General features: G+C 39.8%; 1 protein-coding gene across 1 annotated transcript in view; it reads right to left on the reverse strand.

The window, feature by feature from the left end:
- The window catches only part of LOC123378729 (calcium/calmodulin-dependent 3',5'-cyclic nucleotide phosphodiesterase 1A-like), a 359073-nt gene that overhangs the window by 115662 nt on the left and 234117 nt on the right, over positions 1–9294 (reverse strand). The gene's annotated exons all lie outside the window — the stretch shown is intronic.

The following is a 9294-nucleotide window of genomic DNA, read 5'->3' on the forward strand; positions in this document are numbered from 1 at the left end:
ATTTCATAGGCAGACAGAATATTATACTCCTCTACCCCGATATAACACTGTCCTCGGGAGCCAAAAAAATCTTACCGTGTTATAGGTGAAACCGCGTTATATCAAACTTTTTTTGAAACGCCGGAGTGCACAGCCCCGCCCCCACCAGAGCACTGCTTTACTGCATTATATCCGAATTCATGTTATATTGGGTCGTGTTATATCGGGGTAGAGGTGTATATGAAAGGATCAAATTTAACAGAAGGTGTCAAGAAGAAGGGGGAAAAACAGCCAAGGCCTTTATTACTGCAGTTCATAGTCTTGCTGTACGTTGAAAATATCAAACATTAAAAGACAAGATAGTTGTTGGCATAAGACACACCAATATTAGTACAGCTTCAGATAGATCCAGATCTCACACTAGCAAAAGCTATAACAAAAGAAAGAAAGAGAGAAAGAGAAAGAAACAGCAATGTGGCTTACATGACAGCAACTCAGGGGAGATTGCATCAGACAACACTGACACAATAAACAGAAAATAATTGTGAGAAGAGCAATCTTAAATTTATATACATAAGAATAGTGAATCAGAGCGTGGGATGCCAAAGAACTTTAATATGAGGGAAGAAGGGAAAGGTGCAGAAGATATGACAAGACACCACAGCTGGCAACAATGTAAAAAGTGGCAGAAATTATCAGATGCCACAAAATGAGACATTTTGCAGTAACATGAAGATCACCAAGAATAGTGGAAACAATATAAGAGGGAATGTTATGAGACGACAATGAGTCCATAGTTTTAGAGACTATTTCCTTAATAGAACAGGCAATACCTTGGTACACATGCATGAATCTCAACAGTTGAAACCTTAAATTTAAAACTGATATTTGGGCAGCAGTCACTGCAATTCCAAAAAAATATCATTGCAGATCTCCTTCCCAAGATCTGTGAAGATCACATATAATTGTACGTGGCGCTAGCAATACAACATTTGATGTTTGTGGCCAGTTTCTTGGGAAACTGGAGAAATGATGGAAAGTTCTTCAAAAAATGTGAAATACAAGGGCTAACACCACCCCTACTAAGGCTGGCAACAATAAAAGGATTACACCTAATAGAGAAACTGAAATTCGAAAGTGGCAAAAAGCCAACTAAACAAAATACGCCTTCACTGGGCTATGAATGCTGTTGAGAGAATAAAAATTAGAAACCGGTGCCATTAATGACTCACCTTACCTGAATCCCAAGACATTTCTTGTGTAAGACGACACCTGGACATGAAAGCTCATTTTGGGAAATTCCTACCAAAATTTAGCTCATCTAAAAAACCTGTGAGGGTCACAACATGTGCATCTGAGGGAGACAACCACCACACTTAATACAATAAAAACTACTGACAGCTCCACCTGTTTTGACACAATAGCTAGTAAACTATCCAACAACAGTAGCAGCTGGCACATCTTCATACGGTTTAGGAGCAGGGCTCACAAAAGCAGCCAGAAAGAGACCTGTTGCATTCATATCCAGAAGCCTCATAGAAACCAAGCCACAGGACACTCAACTGGAAAAGGAAGCATTAGCAGTCCTTCGGGCACATGCTATCTGTTCAGCTTAGATTTTAACACAGAAAAACCACAAGCCCTTAGTGCCATCACTGGGTTTAAAACCATTGACTGACCTTAAACCTAGGGTTCAAACTACAGCTGATGCGATTTACTTTCAAGACTGAACACCTTCTAGGGAAAATATCTGCTGCTATGAGTGCTATCTATAGCTCTGATTAAGCAACCACCAACAAAAGAGCAGCAACTTTAAAGAAAGATGTCTAAGTTCACATTGACCATGTCTTGGCAGCAAATCTGGCATCTACCAGATGACTTCTGCAAATTAAAGGTAAACAACTAAAGGACGAGACTTGCCAAAAAACTAACTCAACTTTGCTAAAGAAGGTGGGGTCGAATGAGTCAATTTCCAACATACCTGTTACCATGCTGGCAGGGCCAACCAAAATGACCTTCACATAGCTGATGGCCTGCTTCCAAAAGGACAGCACTTTTTTATCCCTAGGGTACTTCAGAAAGAGATCCTTTCTAAAATCCACAAGAGACACCAAGGTATAAACAAGTGCAAGGCATGACCACAACAACTATCTGTATGGTGGCCCAGTTTGAGTAGGCAAATTCAGATCTTAGTAGAGAGCTGCAAGGTATGTAACAAAAAATACAATAAAATAAGTCACCAAAACCACTATCTTAGCAAAGCTACTTGACAGACCTTGACAGATGGTAGCCACAGATTTGTTTTCCTGGAAAGGATACGTGTGTTATTGTAGCCAATCACTTCTTCAGATATATTGACTTGCCTATACTCATCAGCACAGGTCATCCAGAAACTAAAGTAAATATTTGCAAGACTTGGAGATCCTGAAGTCCCCATATCTGATAATGGAATTTTGAAAACAGGATACTGAAATAAAAATTCTGTAGTAACAAAACTTCAATGTTCAGCACAGAACAAAAATGCTGTCTGAACTGAGACCAAGGAACAAAGTTTGACTCAAAATCTCCCAGACATTCAGAGCTGTCTAGAACTTGTCCGAAACTCCCAAATCCTAACCAGTGGAGTCTTCAAAAGGAGTTCTCTGGAGAAATCAGGTTCATATTCAATATTTCCCAACACTGCAGGTACTCTGTCATAATGCAAGCCACACCCACAGGAAACTCCATGCACAAACTCAATAGACACGAGACTGCTGTCTGGAAGACTGATTGGATCCTTTCAAATGACATTGAATTTTTGCCCCTACATCGGTTACTTTGGCATCAGCTGCAACTTTGATAGATGTATTTTAGTTATTAGTTTTCTTTCCTGCTCCTATCCATAATACACTTGGCACTAGTAATTAGTCCATTACATGTCTCACTTTCACAGGCACCAGATTCATCCCTCCAAAAATGTTTTAAGATAGAAAGTAATATTAAAGAGAGAAGTCTCAGGATCTTCTACAACCCACTGCCATGTACAATGCATTTAAGCTTCTCTTGTTATTCAAATTGTCAAACAGGTAGGACCTAATTAGACTAATTTGAAATTAATGATGTAAATATCCAAGCAGTGGATTTTTCATGATCTTGAGGCTGAAATCTTTAAGCACAGAAATATGTATATTCATTAATGCTATTCTGCCATCATCCTGGCAATACAAACCACAAATTAAATTAACGCACATCCGAGATAACAATATCCAGTCCAGTCAAACAATGAATAATACTAATGAATATATGTTAAACTGATAATTTTTGCACAAGCTTCGAGATTGTTCCTTGGAAAATGTCAAGCATTTTGTGGCTCTGCTATTACCAGGTTATTGTCAGGAAGAAACAAGTTGTCTTGTTTTATTTTTATTTTTGCAAAGACAGCATTTAACAAAACTGTTTGTGAAATAAACAAGCACATTACCTATCAGATACAGCACCATGTCTAAACTATTCTATAACAACTAAAGCTGGGTGATCACAAGCACATTTACAGAAGCATTATCTGGGATATGAAAAGGATTCTCTGTTGGCTGTGAACTTATCCCTTCTTACTCATATGCATGAGCATTTGGAGCAGAGTGCTTGGTACAAGTTATGCTTATGCATTATGGCAAGAGAAACAATACTGTCTGATTTACATGCCTGGTCACAACCAACCAATACAGCTCCCATTTGGAATACTGAGCATCAGACACTTATAGTCAGCTGTTGCATTTAATCCCCTCTCCACCATCACCTTGCACACACTCTAATTCACAAAGCAATTTGCTGAATAAATTCAAAATTGCCAATAATTTTGAGGAAATCACACACTGCTCATGGATATTTAAGGCCAGAGTGCAAGCCCCTTACTCATATAACTAGTCCCATTGAAGTCAGTGGGGGTAATTTTGTGATTAAAGAGTTGACAGTCTGGCCCTTACGAAGACAGGCAGAAATGAAGCAGCTAAAATTATTAGTTATTTGTAGCAAATTGTTCACTCTGCTTTAATGACATCCATCTGTTTGTTACCCTTAACTAATCAGAACATCTTTAGATAGAGAAGAACATACATGGGCTTGCATTAGGAATGAGCCATTCCCCATTCTTTTAGAGAAAAAGGTATTAATGAGTTGCAATGAAGCTACTAGAAGATGCATATTCTGTGATCACCCAATACAACTTTCAGCGTATTGCTTTCTTTGCTTTTATTTAGAGATACCAAAATAATGTGCACTTGTATAGCACCTTTTAGCTAAGGAGCTTTTGCAAATATCAATTAAATAAGCCTCTAAAGAGTTTGTGAGGCAGGTATTATACCCTTTTACAGATAGAAAAATATGAGGCAGAGAGAAATTAGATGACTTGTCAAGGACCATATAGCCAGCCATTAGCACCAGCATAGCTCAAGGATCAGAATGCTAGTATAGGCCAGCCCCCATTGTAATCACAATGTGATTTAGCACACTATTTAGCATGGTATCTACTCTAAGCCTCACAGTTAGACAACACCTCTAAAGCATGGGTTAGATGATTCAATGGTTAAGACACATTAGCGCTTTCTACATTAGCACTTCCATCACCACATTGGTGCTAGTGTTACAATGGGAGATTTCCCCAAAACTGCCAATGTAGACAGAGACCATGATAGCAGCTCCTGCTGTGAATATTAGTTTCAACCAAAGACTTGTTTCTAGCTCACCACGAGATGGTGGGAGACTGACCTAAACTGATTAGTTTCAAAACTTACTGCATGTCAGAGGACTCATACGATCTTCTCTCATCCACCTGTGTCACTCCTCCCCCCATATTCCCTTACAAATAAGGTTCCAGTTAGAGATGGTCCAAATTGTAACGTTTATATCCACATCTGAATTTCCAGGGATATGAGAGTCTGGAGTTTGGAGTTCAGCTGCAAAGTTTGGGGAATTTCATATCCAGAATCTCTGGGTATTCAGATCCAGAGGTTTGGTTCAGGTCCATCTGTAATAGGAACAATATTTCTGTTTAGCAATGATTTCAACCATTTGTTACCATGGGATACAATTGAATGAGCTTGCATTTGATGTCAAATAGATAAAGTAGTGGTGGAAGCACTTGGGGACCATTCTGAGCCAAAGATGCAAAAAATTAATCAGAGGATCCATGAATGGGAACAAGCTGGAGAATTTTCCATGAGTGGAAACAAGGGTTGAACATTTTACTGCTGCATCACATCCAGCATCTGTTAGCCTAGGGGCCAAAAGGCAAGAATGTACCCACATGAATGTGCATTCTTGGCTCATGGCATGAAATAATATGCCAGCTAGCTCAGGGAAATATTTTAAAATAAAATAAACCATATTACTGGGGAAACTAAAATCTCCTGCAGTTAGATCAGATTAAGAACTGGTTAAGAGCAAATCTGATGTATTCATTTTAATGGCATTGTATGTGTGTGGTGTGTTTTGGTATGTTGGGTCTAAAAAAAATAAATCCAAGAGTTTCCATAAAACTGTGCTTTGGCTATTATAATTACCCAATCAGAGTGGCATTAAGTTAACATTGCTGCAGCTGCATGAAAAAAAATAAATCTAAAGCTGGGAGACATAATAAGATAACGCATTTTCTAGAAGAAATATAACTAAGCTAGAAGACATTCAAAAGCCTAAATAATGTGCTTTTTGCTTGCTGTCATTTCAGGAAGATGATAGGAAGAGTCAATAGTACATCAGTCACAACATCCAAGACACTAGCAGTCCTCTGGTTTTGTCTACAAATAATGGGCTTGATAGTGCCTGTAATGCACAGCCAGGCATCCCGAGAGCAGCAGAGTCATTCTAGTAGAACACAAGATACTCCCCAGTGCACCCAGCAAGCACTCTGCCTGGCCTACAGCCTGCTCTGCTCCTGCACTAGTTCTGCATGGAGAACCATGATCCCAGCCCTCCCTTTTCTCTTTGGTGCTCAGTGCGACCTTGGGGGAGTAGGGAGGGAGCAGGGACTAGAATTCCACCTGCTCCTTACATGGACCACACAAGGTGGGGACGGGAGAGGGAAGCATTGGGCCCTTCCCCCTTGCATAAGGGGCAGGCTGAACCTGAAGCAATGATTTTTATTGCAGTGTGTTTTTGTAGCGATTCAAAAGAAGGATTTAGAGCAGAGGTGACCAACCTGTGGTCCCAGAGCCGCATGGAGCTCTTCAGAGGTTAATCTGCAGCTCCTTGCATAGGCGCTGACTCCGGGGCTGGAGCTACAGGCGCCAACTTTCCAATGTGCTACTGGGTGCTCACTGCTCAACCCCTGGCTCTGCCCCAGCCCCTGGCCCCACTCCACCCTTCCCCCAAGACCCCCGCCCCACCCCCTGAGCCTCCTGCACACCACAAAACAGCTGATTGTGGCGAGCGGGAGGCGAGGGATGGAGGGTTAGGTGCTGATTGGTGGTGCTGCTGGTGGGTGGGAGACACTGGGAGCATGGGGGGCTGCTGACAGGTTACTGTGGTTCTTTGGCAATGCACATTGGTAAATTCTGGCTCCTTCTCAGGCTCAGGTTGGCCACCCCTGATTTAGAGAATAAGCTGTTTCCAGGCAGATTGTGTACATGATTCCAATTGCATAATTAATTAAGGGAAGGTAGGAGGAGCAGGGAGAAACACAGAGCTCTAATTTCGTATCCCCTCCCACAATTCCTTGAAGCATAGTGCTGGAACTTTCTCTGTGCAAGTTTAATAAAGTCCATGTAAATTAACCCATCTGTTAGACTGACACTATTTCATAGATTCCTAGATTCCGAGGCCAGAAGAGACCATTGGGACAATCTAGAGTCTGATGTCCTGTGTAACACGAGCCACAGAATTTCCCCAAAAATAATTCCCAGAGCAATGCTTTCTGAAAAGCATCCCATCTGGATTTAAAGATTGTCAGAGATTGTGAATCCACCACAAACCTTGGTAAATTGCTCCAATAGTTAATTCCTCTCACCATTAAAAACCTACATCATATTTCCAGTGCGAATTGGTCTAGCTTCAACTTCTAGCCATTGGATGTGCTATACCTTTCGCTGCTAGATTGAAGAGGCCATTATTAAATATTTGTTCCTTATGTAGGCATTTACAGACTAATCAAGTCACCCCTTAACCTTCTCTTTGTTAAGCTAAATAGATTAAGCTCCTTGAATCTATCACTTTAAGGCATGTTTTCTAACCCTTTAATCATTCTCATGGCTCTTCTCTGAACCATCTCCAATTTATCTTGAACTGTTGACACCAGAACTGGATGTAGTATTCCAGCAGCTGTTCTAAGTGCTAAATGCAGAGGTACAATAACCACTCTACAATAACCACTGTAGTTGAGATTCCTGTTTATCTGTCCAAACATTGCATTTGACCTTTTGGCCACTGTATCATTTTGGGAGTTCATGATCAGCTGATTATCCACCAGGAACCCCAGACTTTTTCAGAGTAACTGCTTCCCAAGATAGATTCCCCCATCCCTTAAGTAGGGCCTACATTCTTTGTTCCCAGATGTATACATTTACATTTAAGCCATATTAAAAGGCATATTGGTTGCCTGAGCCCAGCTTATAAGAGGCCCAGATAGCTCTATCAGTCACCCATCTTCTTCAGTTTCTACCACTCCCCTGATTTTTGTGGTAGAAAAAAAATCACCTGCAAACTTTATCAGTGATGATTTTGTGTTTGCGGCAAAGAGTTCTGTGGCACCTTCTAGACTAACAAACGTATTGGAGCATGAGCTTTCGTGGGTAAATAGCCACTTAATCAGACCCAGACTAACACGGCTACCCCTCTGATTTTGTGTTTGTTTTCTTCCAAGTCAGTAATAAAAATATTAAGTAGTGCAGGGCCAAGAACTGATCCCTACAGGATTTCACTAGGAGCACATACGCTCAATAATGATTATGTGTTTACAGATATATTTTTTTGACCTAGCAGTTAGCCATTTAATCCATTTAAGATGTGCCATGTTAATCTTTCTAATTTTTTTAATCAAAATATAATACAGTACCGAGTCAAATACCTTAAAGAAGTCAAAGTATATTACAGCAACACTATTACCTTTATCAACCTAACTTGAGATATAATTTAAAAATATATATATTAAGTTAGTATGACAGGATCTATTTTCCAAGAAATTATGTCGATTGGCATTAATTATCCTTTAATTCTTTATTAATCAAGTCCTGTATCAGCCACTCATTTATCTTGCCTGGGACTGACATCAGACCGACAGGCCTATAATTACCCAGATCATCCCACTTACCCTTTTTAAAAATTGGCACAAAATCAGCTTTCTTCCAGTCTTTGAAACTGCCCTGGTGTTCCAAGACTTCTTGGGGTGAGAGGGTTACCATTAACAGCCCAATGAGCTCCTCAGCCAACATGCTTAAAACTCTTGGATGCAAATTCTAATATTTGAAGAAACCCTGAATATTGTAGAGATTACAGAGATCCAGCACACCATGGCTGGAGTGAATGCAAGACTGGCTAAATTTCCTGTTTACACACACTCTTACGACCTTGTTCTATATCCCTTAGTGGCAGATCTACAAAAATTCATAGCTAACAACATAATATCTATCTTAGATGAAATTTGCAAGATGTTAAAGACCATCTCAGGAAATTAAGAGTATGTTGATTTTGATTTGGTCTAGAATGTGAGACTTTCTTCTGCAAGTTCACGGAACGAAGAAAGAACTTTAAGCGTTTAAATAGTGAGTAAAATGAAATGATCATTTTATAATTAATGACTACATGACAGGTACTAAAAATATAATTGCTCACTTATCAGCCTCTCTCACAAAGCAGTTGGGACATTTATGAAACTGGGTTCCTCACTGACTTGTGAGAACTCTGTATAAGCAAGTGCCTGTGCCCACACTGCTTGTCTGTAAAGTGTCATTTAACTACAGAATTCTTCACACTTGGAGCAATGCAGTGGAGAAATGGATAATTAAAAACCAGATTCGTTATGTGAATTCACGTATTAGATTCTTTTACCTCCCAGAAAGTGTTGTGAAGAACGAGATTGCATGAACCACTGAAAAACTGTAGATTCACTGAGGCATTCCACATACATGTATAGCTTAAGGAGAAGTGAAAGAGGTGAGAGCTAGTCTTGGCTAGGGCTGTTTAAGCACAGCAATCTTTAGAAAAAAATAAGAGGGTGGTCATGGAGAAAGGTGTAAGACCAATAGAAATAAAATAAGGATACATTGTGAAAAACAGAAAATTATGAATACAAAACATTCTAGCACAAATCACTTTGCTTATGCTAATAAGGCAGAGATTTAAACACAA

The sequence above is a fragment of the Mauremys mutica genome, chromosome 10, assembly GCF_020497125.1.
Source record: "Mauremys mutica isolate MM-2020 ecotype Southern chromosome 10, ASM2049712v1, whole genome shotgun sequence".
Classification (NCBI taxonomy): domain Eukaryota; kingdom Metazoa; phylum Chordata; order Testudines; family Geoemydidae; genus Mauremys; species Mauremys mutica.